Source organism: Patiria miniata, unplaced genomic scaffold (genome assembly GCF_015706575.1).
Source record: "Patiria miniata isolate m_02_andy unplaced genomic scaffold, ASM1570657v1 HiC_scaffold_20, whole genome shotgun sequence".
NCBI classification, from domain to species: domain Eukaryota; kingdom Metazoa; phylum Echinodermata; class Asteroidea; order Valvatida; family Asterinidae; genus Patiria; species Patiria miniata.
Window position 1 is genome coordinate 2,880,153 of NW_024037059.1, and position 17,007 is coordinate 2,897,159.

The 17,007-nt window shown below is 37.0% G+C and overlaps 1 long non-coding RNA gene across 1 annotated transcript; it reads left to right on the forward strand.

The window, feature by feature from the left end:
- The first annotated feature begins 1,085 nt into the window (after positions 1-1,085).
- LOC119728250 lies at positions 1,086-17,007 on the forward strand. Its single transcript, XR_005271024.1, has 3 exons — positions 1,086-1,270; positions 5,139-5,223; positions 5,753-17,007. It is a non-coding gene; the product is annotated as an uncharacterized LOC119728250 (long non-coding RNA).

The following is a 17,007-nucleotide window of genomic DNA, read 5'->3' on the forward strand; positions in this document are numbered from 1 at the left end:
AATTTCATATTTTTATAAAAAAGAGAGATTTCTTGTGACAATTTCCTTACAGCTTCTGAGAAAGTCTTAATGTGTACATGTATTTGGATTCTTTAAATTAGTCACTACCATGTTAAAAAGAAATGCTAAAAATTCAAAGTGTATTCATTTGTTTCATAATTTGTGTAATTTGATCTTTAACTTGTTTTCTTTTATATGGTTCTGTGAAGATTAATAAAAACTACATAACCCTAATTTCTTTGTTCATCCAGTGTTTTTTTTTCTCAAAGATATTTATACTTGTTTCATTGTCATGTGTATAGTAGTAACATAGTTTATGTCCTGTGGTGTAGTAAGGAAGGGCATGATGCCATGACCCAAACCCTTCGGAAGAGTAAAGAAAAATAGTAAAAATAGGTGTTTCACAAATTTGTTTTACTTGGTATCTACTTGTTCGTGGGTTCCCGTTCCCCTCCCCTCCCCCACCTCAAAATTTTGCATATATCGCACTAGTCCTCTTCATTAACCATAGAAGAATTTAAAGAAGTAATTTAATTAGATGACCTGGATGTCCCTTGAACTATAGGCAAATATTAAAAAATTAAACTTCACCTTAAAACCGATAAAGGCATAGCCAAGAATAAAGTTATGCTAATTTTATTCTGTTCCCCACCACAAAGTTGCAATACAACAAACTCAAAAATATAGAGGTCACTGATGGCGAGTTTCCCCGTATTTTTATTTTTATTTCAGAGAGATGAGGGGGGGGGGCAGCAACTTGTACTTGTCCAAAGTACTGTTTTGAGTGGACGAACATGGGCGTCGCGAGGGGGGGGGGGGGGGCGCTTCCCCCCCCCCCCCCCGGAAAAGCAACCCCAAAAAAGGAAGAAAAAAAAGAGGCGTGAAGTCATAGTGGTGTAAATTTAATGGGTTGGGGAGGGAGGCGAAATGTCCCTGCCCCCCTCTAAAACTGATAATTCGAGAAAATGTTGAGAAATACAGGATTTTTTGGGTAAAAATATGTTTTGCCCCCCTCTAGAAAAAATCCTGGCGACGCCCATGTGGACGAACCACGTGCATGCACTCGTCACACCATGTGCAATTACTGGAGGAGTGAAATCAACCGTCACGTGTATCTATATTGGCTTTCTGCTTATGTCAAGCTCGAACTAACGAACACCGGAATTTCATCGGCACCACGCCAGAGCGGCAGATTTGACTCAAGATTTTTCAACGTGTTTTAACTTAAATGGACGCATTCTTCAGTAAGTTCGACTTCATGGCAAGAAAGGTATGTGCATCGTGAAACAAAAAAGTATCATTTCTATCTACGGTCCGCCCTATTTATGTCGTTTTTATCAATGGTTTTATAGGCCTTCGCATACTTTTCCCTATTTTCATTTTGCCCCATTTTACCACTTCGCCCCAATACGTTACTTCGTCTGTTGTTTACACAACAGTCCACTTGGGAAAGAATATCCACATGTCACTTTGGACAGAATCCGCACTCCACTTTAGCGGTTGTGTACAAAGGCAAGCTAAGTCTGTGGAAAGTCAAGAACATTTTGAAAGTATTTCCTTAAAAAAATGGAGGAAAAAAATGTTGCAACCTGACTCCACTTCCGCAATTGTGTACAAAGTCTACGGAGAGTCAAGAAAATTTTCAAAGTAGGCCTATTTCCTAAGAAAATTGCAAATATTTCTCCGTCCAAGATTCATGTCTTATCATCATTTTTGCAGTGAATGACCTTCATTGAGATGATATATGAAGTTAATAAAAAGTGGCGTCAGGTTGCAACATTCTTTCCACCACTTTTTTGTTTTTTAGCACCGCCAGTATTTGAATTGTCAGTAATCGATATATTGGAAATCCAATATCATGAATATACGCTATAAAGGGCTGTCGATAATCCAATAAAAGTTAAAGACCATAAAGATGAAACTTTGTTAAAAAAAAAAAAATTAAGTACACATTTTTCAAGGCTTTCTCTGGAGCATATTGCTCAAAGTACGTAAAAAAATCTCAGCACGGAGAGTTTGCCCAGAACGGCATTTTGCATTAATGGGGGAGACCGCGAATTCCAGCGAACACAGAGTACATGTACAAAGCGACACCGCTTGGCATTTCACGATATTTGTGTGGTCGGGCACAACCCGACCACTCTTTGGATCTGTTACGATTAATCTTTCGTTCTTTATTTCTTTCTTTTTTTTCTTTTTTTTTCCGGACAATACTTCTCCGCGTTTTTTCCCTAAATGGTATATGGTATGAACTTGTAACTTTCAATATATATTGACCCCCATCCGAAGTGGTGCATATTACTCTGACGTCATGATGACGTCATCATGTGTCAAATTACAAGTGATTTTATCTGAAAAAAATTACCAATTACTTTCACCTATAGCTCTTGAACTAAATAATCAATGATGTTTGTATTCTGTAATCAGATAAACCATTAATTGCTTAACATTTTTTTGTCGTGTACGTAAACTCGCTTGACCTTTACTTCCGGGTCTACCGGAAGGTCAAAGTTAGGGGAATTCAAAATGAAGACGTTAGCCTGGAATCAAAACAAAGCAAAATTTCTTCCTTATGGTTTACGGTATGATCATTAAACCTTGTGTGAACTTGTACCATATTACGAAGATGTTTTAAATTTTGTAATGTTATCATGACGTTTTCAGATATCAAATTACAAGCGATATCTTTTGAACTAAATAGAATATTGTGTTCCATTTTTTCGTGAGGTTGTAGACTATGCCGTGAGGAACATTTCGTGTTCCCGGACACAAAACCGCTTGACTTTTACTTCCGGTGTTACCGGAAGTGCAATAAAAACTTAATATAGCCTAACTCAAAAGCGGAAGCATTTTACAGACAAATATTTTATGAAAGTGTTTAGTGAGGAATGCCAGACACAAATAACAGTGTGACGTCATCATCTGAAAGGGCGCCCCCTAGTGGCACATAAAAAATGTTTCTTTTCTTTAATTTTAAAACCATAGTTTCAAATGTTAGCAAATCCCCCCTTGATATTCTTTGATTAACCACAGATAACTTGGCAAGGTTTCATATTCATGATGACGTCATCAGACCGGAAGTTACTTCAATAAGAATTTGCCAACGATCATATTTTAAATTTAATTCTATCATTTGATCCATGTTGTATATCTTAGCCCAAATAACAATCCATTATAATGTTCACCTTTTGCTTCCAAATACTGTGACGTCATCAAACCGGAAGTTCGGTGTTATGAATACACACACTTATATTTTATAAATTTTCATACGTTATTTAACTTCACAATGAACATCCATTCCGAACGAAATCAGTATTCACTTCCCGTGTTTGACTGATGACGTAATCAAGCCAGAAATAACTTGTATGTGTACATGAATGTTTACTGAAATTTATCACACCGTTAAAGACGCATTTTTTAAACAGAATAATTGATTGTCCTGGAAAGGATTTAATTTTGTGATCCTTTGTTCTTACATAAAAATATTCATAACTCAACTGGACAGTGTTTCATAAAATACTTGTCTACCCGACCACTATGCGTTTGTAACAACAAACGCGAATCTCTAGTTTTATTTTGAGTCACAAGCAAAAGTTGCTATCGAGTTTTATTTTATAAAGGATAAACACAAAGTAAAAGCACAAACGATATATTTATTTTGAATATAATCTGATGCATTTTCGATATTTTTTTTATATAATTCCTCAATATCGACAATTTCGATATTTCGATATGATTAATTAAAAAATTGCTATCGGCATTATCAATATCAAAATAATATCAACTAATCAAGTAATATATCGGTATATTGTCAACGGTGCTTACTTTTTTGGTTGTGCACAAAGTCTATGGAGAATCAAGTGCGTTTTCAAAGTATTTTCCAACAAAATTGGAAATGTTCGATGTCAGTCCCACATTCATGTCATTTCAATATTTTTGCAATGATTCTGTGAAAAAAGTGGCGTCAGGATGTAACGTATTTTCCCTTACTTGGCCCAATAAGCCAATTTGACATTTCACTTGCACATGCGCAAACTCTCATGAACAGTGCATTTTTAAAAATTATACACAAAACACCTCACATGGCCCTAGTCCAATAGATAGCAAGCTTACAGCATCATGTGGGTTTGTTTATCCAAAATTCTGTCCCACCATGCCCACAATTCATTGCTTACACGAGATGTTGATTTCGCTTATTTAATTACCTGTTGAGTGTTGTATTTTTTTGCACATGTCTTAAAAAAATGGTATGCCCAATTTAAGTTTTGAATTACATGTAACTGTTCGTGCACAATTTTGAAAACAAAATGTGCAAAAAAATTTTTTTATGCGAATTGGCATAGGCATGGTAGGCCCTTAGTTATGTTTTGTGCTGTGAATTAAGTAGGCACATGTAGATTCACTTTTTCCAAGCTCTATTAATTAAAGAACTTTCTAGAATTGTTTTTTTTTCCTAAAAGAAGAAGGTATATTGCTCAAAATGACTATTCTTTGGAATCTTACAAATTGACAAAAGAACCATAAAAAAATAATCATACAAGTACGCACAATGTGTGCATTATTTTGGAATGTAATTCTAACCCCCTAAGGGTTCCTCAGGACTACCCTGCTAAATCCAACGGTTACTTCCTGCTTAATCCAACAGAATCCTAACTGTGCCTAATTTTTAGTTGTCTGCTGGATCCAACAGAGTCCAACTTTGCATTATTTATCTCGCAGCTCTCACGAAGTGTCTTTGTTTTTCATGTCGTACGTCTTTTTATTTGCTGATTAGCCTACTGTTCTGTAACGCAGAAGTATTGCTTATGGCACAAAGGGCACTATTTTGCCGAACGTGCCATTACATCACATCAACAACAACAACATTATCAGTACCCAACAGAATCCGACTCTGAATACATGTATGTACATGTATGATAGTTGGATCCTGTTCGATTCAGCAGGGTTAGGGTGAGCTTTAATCTGAGGTCATGTACAAAATGAACGGTCGTAGTGGTATTTATGGGTAATGGTGTTGTCCAGGAATTGGGTTGTCTGCATGTCTCAAGTGTTCTTAGTTTTCAGATCCCATATTATTATTATCATCATGCTGTGTATTCACTACATTTTCTGTCTTTTTTCCCCTGAATCCTCTACAGGTCTGTGATAGACTCTGTTTTCATCAAGCTGCTTCATTGAGATGAAATGCCTGCAAATTACATTAAATATGGATTGCATGAAAAGGTTGGTAATTTTATTGATTCTGTTGAATGTGGATGAAGTGATGAGTTAATACTATGCATTAAAAAAAAAATTTTTGAAAACATCTTTAGCTTTCTTCTTTGCATCATGTTGCCGATTTGTACTTGTTCTAAATTGCTACTCCAGTTTGGCTTTTGTATGATGCAAATCACTTCACCTGCCCTAAACCATTAGCATAGACAAAGACCATATTTGGAGGGGAAAAAAACTTCAATGTGGCCTTTCAAAAATATGGTAATTTCCTCTCAGGATCCTAGAGGGTATTTGCATATACATGTAAATGGAACATATGTGTAAGCCTACCCTTTTTAAATTCTACTACATTGTATTATCATTAGGCCTACAATGCCAATTCTCATCTGTTGACATTGTTAGAAATCAGTTTCATATCTTTATGTACGGTCATACCAGCAATAGAATAAGTTGAATAAAATTGCAGTGTTTCAGCCGTTCAGTCAACGTTGTATCTACGTCCTCCTGAGGATTTCTTGGTTTTATTTTTTGCACACAGATTTTGTGACCCAGCTCCCCCCTGGCAGCTGAAACCAGCATAATGTCGTCCTCAAGAAATCCATGGATGTCAGCACAGCACGCGACACGTACCCGGTGAACTCCAAGCTACAGACATGACAGAAATCTAGACTGGATCTGATGAGCTACCAATAGTTCCTGTCACAGGATATCAGAGAACCCTCAGCATTCACCGCGACTGTTTCCTGTAATTCAACCAGTCTGAGACGAACTGGATTTCTCTCTTGCCTGGATGTTGTGGGATGCCACTCAGCGACACTGACATCACTTCTAAGATGCTCTCCTGAATATGTTGGATCTGCATTGACTGTGTGAGATTCATGAGCTACACAACCACCACTGAGAAGGACTTGCAACAGAACAAGTGGACTTCCTTCAAAACAATTACCCGGAGATCTTCACTTTCAAGCTCAGTGTGCCACAAGATGTTTTAACTTATTGCTAGTCGTCAAAAACTGCCTAGAGAGTTGTCTAGAGAGTCGATTTGAACAATTTCGTGACTCGAAGGATAATCCGTACTTGAGCCATGTGTCTGCACGAGTCTCACCAAACATTTGGAGAACTGCAATAAAACATGCACTAGACAGCATGAGGTTACCGTCAGACCCGTCTCGAGATCATATCTCGGCTCTGAACTGACTGCCAGAAGAGTTCATGATGAGCTGGCCTCTGCCAGCCGCAAAAACACTGGATGATTCACATTGACTGTTGCTGTCTGCTAGAGAGTTATGACTGAGGAACTCTTTTGAAATGAAACTCTGTTGAAATGGAACTCTTTTGAAATGGAACTCTTTCGAAATTTACCTCTGTTAAAATGGAACCCTCTTGAAACTGAACTCTTTGAAACGGAACTTTGTTGAAACGGATCTCGTTGGAAACAGAACTCTTTTGAACCAGAACTCTTTTGAGATGGAACTCTTTTTAAATTGAACTCTTTGAAACGGAACTCTGTTGAAACGGAACTCTTTTGAAACAGATCTTGTTGGAAACAGAACTCTTTGGAACCTGAACTATTTTAAGATGGAACTCTGTTGAAACAGAACCCTTTTGAACCGGAACTCTTTTGAACCGGAACTCTTATGAACCGGAACTCTTTTGAGATGGACCTCTTTTGAGATGGACCTCTTTTGAAATTGAGCTCTTTGAAATGGAACCTTCTTGAAATGGAACTCTTTGAAAGGATAATGTATATTAAGTTGAAGAAGTAGAGGTCTCTCTTTCCTTGTCACTAAAGGTCATCAGAGGTCACCTCTTTGACCCCCATATGTGTAGAAAAGGTTGCCTTGGCCAACCACAATTTGACAGACGTCTAGAATCTTGAAAGGCAGTTGCAATAATCTTCACTCACAGTGTTTGATGATGGAAAAGTGATGTAGTCATCACCTAGCGACAAAGTTTGGGACGAGAAGTGCAAAGTTTTCTATATCAAGAAAATTGTCCAGAAACCTTCAAAACATGCTATCTTACTATGTTGACCCACAATTGATGGCAGTAGTAGTTGAGATCAAACCAAACCATACATCGTGAATATGGAAGAGAGGCCTCTACACACCACACCACAGTGACCACACGTAACCAGCTTCTCTCTGCAAACTCAAAGCATATTTCATAGAATTGATTCGTCTTTGATTTTTATTCAGTACATCCACCAATTTTCTTGTATCAAAGTATCACAAAAAAATTTCAACAAGCAGTGAAAATGAGGAAAGATATAGCGCTGCATTTTATAGTTCTTATTTCCCGCTCTGCCAGTTGCAAAATAAACTGAAATTTAGCCAAATTCACTAAATATTCACTAAAGCTGAGGGCTGCGCAAGTATTGAAGAAAAAAATTCTCTCAGAAAAATCTTGATGATGCAACTTCCTTTGGCATATATAGAGAGAGAGCTGGTTACGTCAAATTAATTGATTTTTTTATGGCATTGCCTGATTGGTAATAGTTGGGTGCAAGATTGGTTTTCCTAGAACAAAATTCTTTAAACTTTGTGTCGACACACAACGCTAATGCACTTATTTGAACTTCATTGCCAATTTTAATCATTGCTTGGTTCAGTTTAAATTCAAAATAATTGGAGATGTCCAAAAATCCAAATTTCTTACTCAAGCACTCATGCAGGAAAACCCAGATATTCGTGTAAATGCGCAATTTTGCAAACAGCTTTCATAATTAGCCATTCAACTTTTTGTTTATACTTTCAAAATTTCTTTCAACTCTTCATAAATGGCTTTTCAAAAATTTTAGATGCACTTTCCAGTTCATCATAACTTAGCTGCGTACTATCAACAGCCATACCAATCTTGTACCCAGCTTTTGTTTTATCAAGTATAGTCAGCACTGGTCCACTGTTTAACTGACAAAATTTGTCTGTGAATGAAAAAAGTGATTGCATGTTGGTTTTAGTTCCACTTTTTCGAAAAAAAATAGCCGAACCCAAAATATTCCATTTCAAGTGAAAACACTGCTAAAAATGCCTTCAAAATTTGTTCTTATTCGACAGTTTACCAGGTGTTTTTGTGGACACACCTTCGTTTAAATACCTCCAGAAATGCAGTCTTTCTTGTCCATTGGTCAAGCAATGTTTTTCTAAAATCCCATTTGAAAAAGAAAAGTAGACAGTATCAAACTGTTGATTACTTACAAACACCAATTACCAATATTTTTAGCGCAAAAAGGAACAAAAGAATTGATGTTCCGGTGCTGGCTGTACATGTTCATTGGAAAATATGATGATTAATTTGTTGAGTAACCCATATACATATACTTGACATTTAACCAACAGGCAATGTTCTGATATACCCGAGCCCAACGCATGCAAGTCCCCCCGGGGCGTGCACGTGTGGTGTTCCCCGCCCGCAGATGCCGGCTTGTCTGGTGAGTCGCCCCTATCTGCATTGACGATTGGTCTTTTGTTCAAGGTGTGTGCTAGCTTCCTGATCTTGTGGTCTGGATAATCGTGGATGACTTGGTCGACTTCAACATGGTAAGGATCCTTTTGAACTTTGACAATTAGTTTGCCTTTCTGCAAAGGAGATGTCTTTTTGGCTGTTTCTTTACCGAGTGTTGCTGTGGAAATTATGTACCATCTATCAATCTGGAGATTGCAAATCTAGAGATCAATCGAGCATCTACTCTTGATGTCCTGCTTGCATTTCAATAGTTCCATGGCATCATGTTGATCCAAATGATCTGCTAACAAATGGGTACTGTTGCTGGTATATCTGATGTTCTTCAATGTGGTAGGATTTTCGGACAGGTGTTTCAGCCGCTATTTATGTGAATAACTTCCATGGTATAACTCTGAAATCTCATTGCCTTTTATTGTGTCATCATGTACAATCAGTTCTCTCATAGAGTGTGTTCAAATCTTAGACATGCACGGATAAACATTATAAGGAAATAATTTCAAAAGGAAAACAGTTAAACCGAACTGAATCAAACGTCAAATCTGCTTCTAAATTCAGCATCTGATGTATCACTTAAAAACTTCAGTTTGCAAATAATATTTGTGTTTTTGGCAGCACATGATTCTTAACATAAACCTGAAAGTATTGACCAAATTTTTGGCTAAATTTCAAAAGTTACATTTTTAACTTGATCAACCAAAATTTACTGACCAAACTATTTTATTAAATTTCAAAAATGCAGCTTCCCTGCCTCAGATAATCTCTGTATAAAGTCAGTCAAAATTCTAAATTCTGGTTTTCATCATAAAAAAAGTAAGTCCCGATTTCAAAGCAACTCTATTAAACATTGTTAAAAATCCAAATGTAAACAATAAGGAAAAAGAACTCAATGAATGGGCCAGTGCGATCATTTTTATAATCGGAAAAGCTGTTGAAAAAAAACTAACATGGAAATAGAAAGTTTTAGGAAAGAAGAAAAAGGAGAGAAGGCCAAACTCTTCAAATTGTAGGGGAGAAGTCCTGGTGTGCAGAGGGGGAGAACCATGCTGCTTCTTGGCCAGATGGAAGATGTGGTGGACAAAAAGGCCCCCTGCATCCTAACAAATAGAAGCTGTGGTGTCAGACACAGGGAGCCAGTCCTGCCAGATGGATCCATGGTAAGTTTGATTGAAGTTTGTAGAATGAATTCATGCACTGTGTACATCCTCATTGCTTGCTAAACCCAACGGTAAAATGTGTATCTCATGGCTAGGAGTAAACGCTATCTGTCTGCATTACAGGAAAACAGTATTGTACATTATAGTCTTCAGTCTGTGGCAATACCAATTAGCTCAAAGGACCAAAAAGAAAAACAAATATCAGCGATTTGGCAATTTTTATCAAAATCGAAATTAAAGGCATTGACATGACAGTTGTACTAGGAAATGGTCAAACAATCCCCATTCAATTCTGATATTGCTGAAGAGATGTCAATACTCTTCTTATGAGTGTCCATTGAGTCCTACAATCATACAGAGATGCAACCAGTGTATTGGTGTGCAAATATCTCACTCAGTCTCGGCAATCTTTCGGGACTTGACACTCACTGCAAGCACTTAAAGTGCTGCTGCCAAAGTCATGGTCAAATGTTGTGACCTCTGCACTCCAATCCTATGATTGGATGAAACCTTGGGCTTCAGCAATCACTGCAGCCTCCCATAGATTCATCACCCACCTGATAGGTGGTTGCATGGGGGAATCCCCCTACCAGGGCTGTCTAAAATGACCTTAAGCAAGATGATGATGTGGTGTGTTCATTAGTCTGTGCACAGTGAAGCCCCATCAAACTGTGCCGCTTAGCAATTTGAAACTAAAGCCTTGAAAATCTAGGCATGAAGCAAAATCAATACCATCTCCTAATTGAAACACAAACTTAGTCATTGATCAGGTTTCTTTCATGCGTGTGGCTCTTCATTTCAGTTTCTTGAACCCAGAATATCTGCCTCAGCAATGTGTATTACTGAGAGTGATTCATTTTCATTTGAAATTTGAACATAATGGCCAACATGCAAGTTTGAGTACTATCGAAATGTAGGCCTATAGCGCATTTTTCCCTCACGAAAAATCTACAACTGTCATTGCCATGCATCGACCAATAGATAATCCTGCTACCCATCTGTGAGTGAATCATACCTTTTAAAGCTTAAAAAGTAAATATGAATGTCTTAAAGAGTCCTGAAAGATCTTCACCATAACATTTAGTAGTTAAAATCGTCGAAATTTTCAATCCGATACTTGTAAAGACGGAAACTCACAATGTAGTTGAAAGTACAAATTCCTTTGGTCTTATGACCAGTTCTTACATATTTGAGAAACTGAGCATCAGTGTTCATGTACGTATAATACATGTATGGCGTCGGAGAGCTGTTGCAAAGAAAACAAATCGTCAAAACGATCAGATTTATTGAACATTTCAAATATCCATCCGTTCTGAGTTGGACCACTTTGGTTTCATTTCTAAAGTAACCAATTCTTCAAACATTTGTAAATGGTTGCTGAAGCCAATCTGCCTTAATATATTTTGTAACACCAGCAAAGCTATTTAAAAAAAATCACCAAAAATACAAAATGTGCAAAGTTATTTGGCACTCAGAACAATTCTTGTGATAAATTGTGAATTTGAGCGACTTCAAAAACAAGCATTCCAAAAGGATCTAAAAAGTTAATGTGGCCTGACGTAGCAAACTTAACAAGTTCTTCTTCAGAGGCAAAAAGGTTGTGAGTTTTCACAAGTTAACAAATTGCAAGAGGATGCCGTGAAATGCCAGCATCCTATCACTAAGATATTTTTGTTACTAAGCTCAATCAAATCTGCAATTGTAAAAAAAAAGTTGAGACGATAATAGGACTGTTGTTTGTTAGTTGTTAAATAAGGTGAAGATCTTTCAGGACACATGTTGGTATTGCCACAGACTGAAGACTAGCTATGCTCCATGCTTTAACCCTTTAGTGACCACACTTCTCTCTGTACAATGCTGTAAACTTGCAAAGAGCAGTTCTTTATCGAGGCACACATTGTGAATTGTGATGTGTATCCAATTCTAAATTAAGTAGCGGAATAATAGATTAAAATGAAATTAAAATGCTGGTCCTCCATTGCCTCTACAGGCAATTCAGTTGTGGTCTCCTCTAGCGGCTTTGGTCACCAAAGGGTTAAAAAGAAAATATGTCAAAGGTTTACCAAGTCATTGTTCGGGTCAATTTTCGATTAAGTTTAGTTACGAAAAGGGTTGTAAGAACATATACATCTAGGGCAGATCTTTAAATCGAAAATGTCCAATCTACATCAGAATTAATTAAAATACTTGTAGTATAAATATTTTTTCAAAAGTTAAACGCTGATTAGTAGCACATAGACAACTCTTCTAAAAGGTGACATTTAGCAAACCTCTGAATTTTGTATTCTAGTGATCAAACCCTTCATGTAGGTCTACATTTACATTTTTTTTAAATAGGCTAGATTGTAGCATATGTACCATTTAATGATTCATCACGTCATGGTAAATATTCCTGAACCCTGCCTCTGAGAAATTATTGATTAATTTAATGTGGTCAACAGTGAATAACAACTTGATGAGATGAATTTTACGAAATTGAACAAAATCTGTGCCAAAAATAAATAGATAACCAAGTTATACAAGTAACCAAGTCATCCAAGTTGAAATTGTTTAGCACTACATCGAATCCTTTGCCAGAACCGTCAATAGAAATACCACTTTGAGGCAGTTTGGTTTTATCTCTCGCAGTATTCAAATCCTGTAGTGAATTAAAAAGTGAGTAAACTACATGATCAAAGTCAGTCCTGACATAATGAAATACGATTTTGATAACTTGTAAACTTTTCTCAGCCGAAAATTTGCATCAAGGTATAAACCAGTGGAATATTCAATAAGAATTTAGTTAGCTTAGTTCGATAAAGACACCTGGCGTGGCGTTGTGAACGAGATCTCGGTTGCGACCTGTAGATGATGATGATAGTTAGAAAAAAAGAGCTGATTGGTGATTTTTGGCCTTAATGGGATTGGTTTCATGTTCTTAAAAAGACCCTGAAAACACACGTTAATGTGATTCCAAATGATTTGAAATAAATTAAGCTAAGAGCTAAATTCGATAGGCACATAAACATGTTTGCATGTAGGCGATATTACAGTGTTCCTTGTTCATGCCTAACTTAGCAAGGGTAGACTCAGAGAGATCTGAAATAACTGGGACTTAGCGATTTTGTTGACGTCACTTGGTTTGAATCTCAGGTCATGTACAGTTTACACTAGGCTGTACGCAACTGCAGCAGAGAAACATCATATATAAAGTTAAGACAGAACACAGTAGCCTGTACAGTTAGTTGTTACATACATGTAGGTTTTTCAATTTCTTTCTAAAGATGTCAAAGGTTCAAAATGTTTAAGATCAGTCTTGTCTTAAGTGTCGTAATGGGCAGGCCCCAGGATAAATCATCAACAAGTGGCAGTTTCAATGATTGAATAATATTATATTACTTGAAAGAGCGTACAAAAATTGTGCTCCTCTATTTGGCGAATTTTATAGCACGCTTGCAATTCACAAAACAGATATGATTTGCCGAAGAAAAATTGGGGGGGGGGATGTATTTTGTGTCACGTGAGAACCCCTTATTTCAGAACATACTGACACGAACTAAATGTTTGATGTGTAAACACAGAAGAAAATAAAGGAACAAATAGCTGTTCAAAACTTTTGCCAAAATACGGTAAGTGTCCATTCACGACACTGTACACGTGGAATATTTTCATTTCATGGCACGCATCAAATTTTGATGATGTTGTACATGTTGTACAAAAAGCACTTATGCATTGAGGACTTTGAATGTTTAAAACATCCAAGAGATGTGCAGATAACCGTGCATAGACAAATCACCACCTGATATTCATTTTGATTACGTATTTTGGCAGTGCACCATGCACAGTCTCCACAAATCTTGCAAAAACACTTTAAAAAAATCCAGAAGAAATTAGTTAATCCAGCTTAAATTCTTTAGAAAAGTGCAGACTTAAAGACATAGTTTTCAATCCACTCCTTTTTGGTCATTCTTGAAACCAAGAAAACGTTTGTCCAATTTTGCGTTGTGCGTATGTAAACGTCACTGAAATTACAAGGTTTTCCCCTCATAAAGTGTCTTATTTCACGATCAATCTTAGAAACTGCCATAAATTTTCCTGGGGCCTGCATAGGTATGCATGTGAGCATAAATGTGCAATATCTGTTGTAATGTAGACATGTAGCAGTACAGGGCGAGTTAAAAAGAAAGTGACCAAATTAGAAAAATTTCGTTTAGAATATGTCGCTTGCTCCATTTTAGAAAAATAACAGTGATAAAGTACATGTCATTGACTAGCAACTGTGAACATTTCACACAATTTGCGTAGTCTTTTCCCAATTGTGTCTATTTTAATAAAAGATCACAAACATCAGCTGTCCACCACTGATCATTTACTATTCTATGAATTGATGAATATATGCATTAAATACAATGAAACATGGAAGTTTTCCCACCTCCACGAATGAAACGAAAACTTGCAAAAAGTAAGACAAAACCTTGCATCACTATATCAAGAATATAAAAGAGTTGACTTGTTCCTCAGATTCAAAACACAAAATCTGACAGAAAAAAGTAATGTTTCAGTCTTGACTCAAATGATCAAAATCTCATTTGTATTTGAATGCAGGTGTGTAATCTATTATAATCACTCAGCTCAGTAGCTTCCAATGGCGTTCATGGACAGCTATCAAAATAGGTTCTTCTGGTAGCCTGGATCAAGTTCAGTAATTAAGACGTATTTCATTGATGTATCAACTTTGATTACTTTTTTAATAAAAACCTCGTTAATCCAGGTCACTTTCTTTTTGACTCGCCCTGTATGTTTACTCCGAATGCCATGATACACATGTGGGTTTAGCAAGCAAAACAGATGAGGATGTATGTTGTCATTGTACAGTGCATGAATTAATGAAAACTTCAATTAAACTTGACCATGGATGGCCATGGCGGGACAAGGCTGTCCCTGTGTCATGATGATGCCACAGCTTCTGAGGATGCTGAGGGGCAGATTGCCACCACATCAACAGTGGCGTAGCTAGAATGAAGGAGGGGCCACAAGAAAACAGGAGGGGACAAATTGAAGCCCATGCAATTGTCCATGTGGGGCCAACATGAAATTTAAAATTATCATTTGAATGTACATGGCTAGTTGTCATGTTTGTGGCTTCCCGTCTGAGTTGGCCAAAATATGGGCCGAGCATGGGATTTTGATAGATCCCATTTTGTCCAATTGGACAGACAGCCCCCTCCAAATGTTAGAAGGCCCCTCCCATCCCCATGAGCTACGCCACTGCACATTAGCCAGGAAATAGCATGGTTCTTCAGAAAGGCACATCAGGTTGAAAATGGGAGTAAAAACAAAATACTCCCCCTCAAAATCCCCCCAAAAAACTCCTTCGACAGAAGTACGAGGAGTCAGTAACTTCATAGGCTCAAGCAATCACTTAGTGTGCAAATTGCGTATTGAAAAAAGAGTTTGGCCAGATGTCTGTAGAAAAGGGAAAAAAAACGATCACTCAGTATTGAAACACTGTGTGAAATCTAGAGAAAGCCAAAAGAAAAACTGCAAATGTGCTTTCAGTCCAACCAATTTCTCTCTCGTAAAACTCCCAATTAAAATGTTTGGGTTGTTTTAGATTGTAACATGTACATCATGTACATTAACATGTACATCATGTACATTGAGTGCACAAATTAAATGATGTACATGTACATTGAGTGCACAATTCAACAGCTTTGTTGAAGATATTTATGATGGCACAAAGAAAAAATTGTGATCACTCTTCTCCACTGAAAGAAACCGTTGTGTATTTGCCCATATACATCAGGACTGTTTGAGACATGTAACAAATTGACTTTTTACTGTACAAAATGTACGTCAACTTTGTCAGAAAAAGGGAGAACAAAATTAAGCGCAAAATTTACTAAGAGGATACCAAAAACTCTATCTTTCAGAGTACAAGGTAGATAAAGAAAAAAGTTGCTTTGAAATTGGACTTGTCCGACCAAAATGTTGGTTGAAGTTTTGGCAGAAAATCTCACTTCTTAAAATCTGTAAATCCTACCAAGATAACTTTGGTAAATTCAACTTGCAAATTGAAACATTTAATTAAATTAAAGTCTAAATAATAACCTAAATTCACTTGGCACAACTATATCTTGTCTGCAAAATCTGACGTTCTTAAAACTAGTATCAGTGCTGCCAGAAAACATCAAAATTTACACTTTTATTCAGTCAAATACATGTGTATCTGATGGAAAATGCGATGTACATGTACAGCATGTACATGTATGTACATGCTATGTACATAGCATGTACATGTACATAGCATGTACATGTACAGCATGTACAGCATGTACATGTACAGCATGTACAGCATGTACATGTACTTACTACCCAAGTACAAAGAAGCTTTCCAAAATTGGCAAGGCTTTAGAGCCTGAAGATCAAATTTGACGATAATACTGTTACCTTCTCTTAAAAGGTTACGTCTGCCTCCTGTTAAACAGTTGCTGAATTGGTTTTTTGGTCTTTGCCAATTCAAGTTAAACGTGCATGTCCGTCAAAACAAATATATACTTACAATTACTTGTGAAAATCTTACGAATAATACGTAATTTGAAATGACACACTCATGAGATGAACTGATCACTGTACATGTTGATGTGATTAAATGGCAGGGAAATTTCAGAGTTATATCGTGGAAGTTATTTACGTAAATGGTAGCTGAGATAAATGTCCTAAAATCTTATTGCGTTGGAAATATCGGAGAAAGCTGACAAATTGTAGCCCGTTTGTATTGCATTTCATTTAAATGGATCAGAAACATGATGCAACAGTGAACGACGGAAATGTCGAGTGAGACAATCATAAGTAGATGCAAGAGAGATCTCTACTTGGGCAATTTTTGGAGTGATAGTTGGTATATAATTTCCATGGCAATACTTAGTAATTGAAACGGTTAATAAGGCATCGACTTTGTCAGAAAAGTAAACGGATTGTTGAAGTTCATAAGGATCCTTATCATGTTGGAGTTAACCAAGTCATTTGCGATTATTTGGACTTGCAAGTTTGGGGAGTTAGTGCGCACTAAGATCAACTGATCATGAGTTGATGTAGATAGAGGGCGACTCGCTGGGCTTGTCGGTGTCTGTGGGTGGGGAACACCATGCGTGCACGCCTCGGGGGGACTTGTATGCGTTGGGCTTTTTTTTTT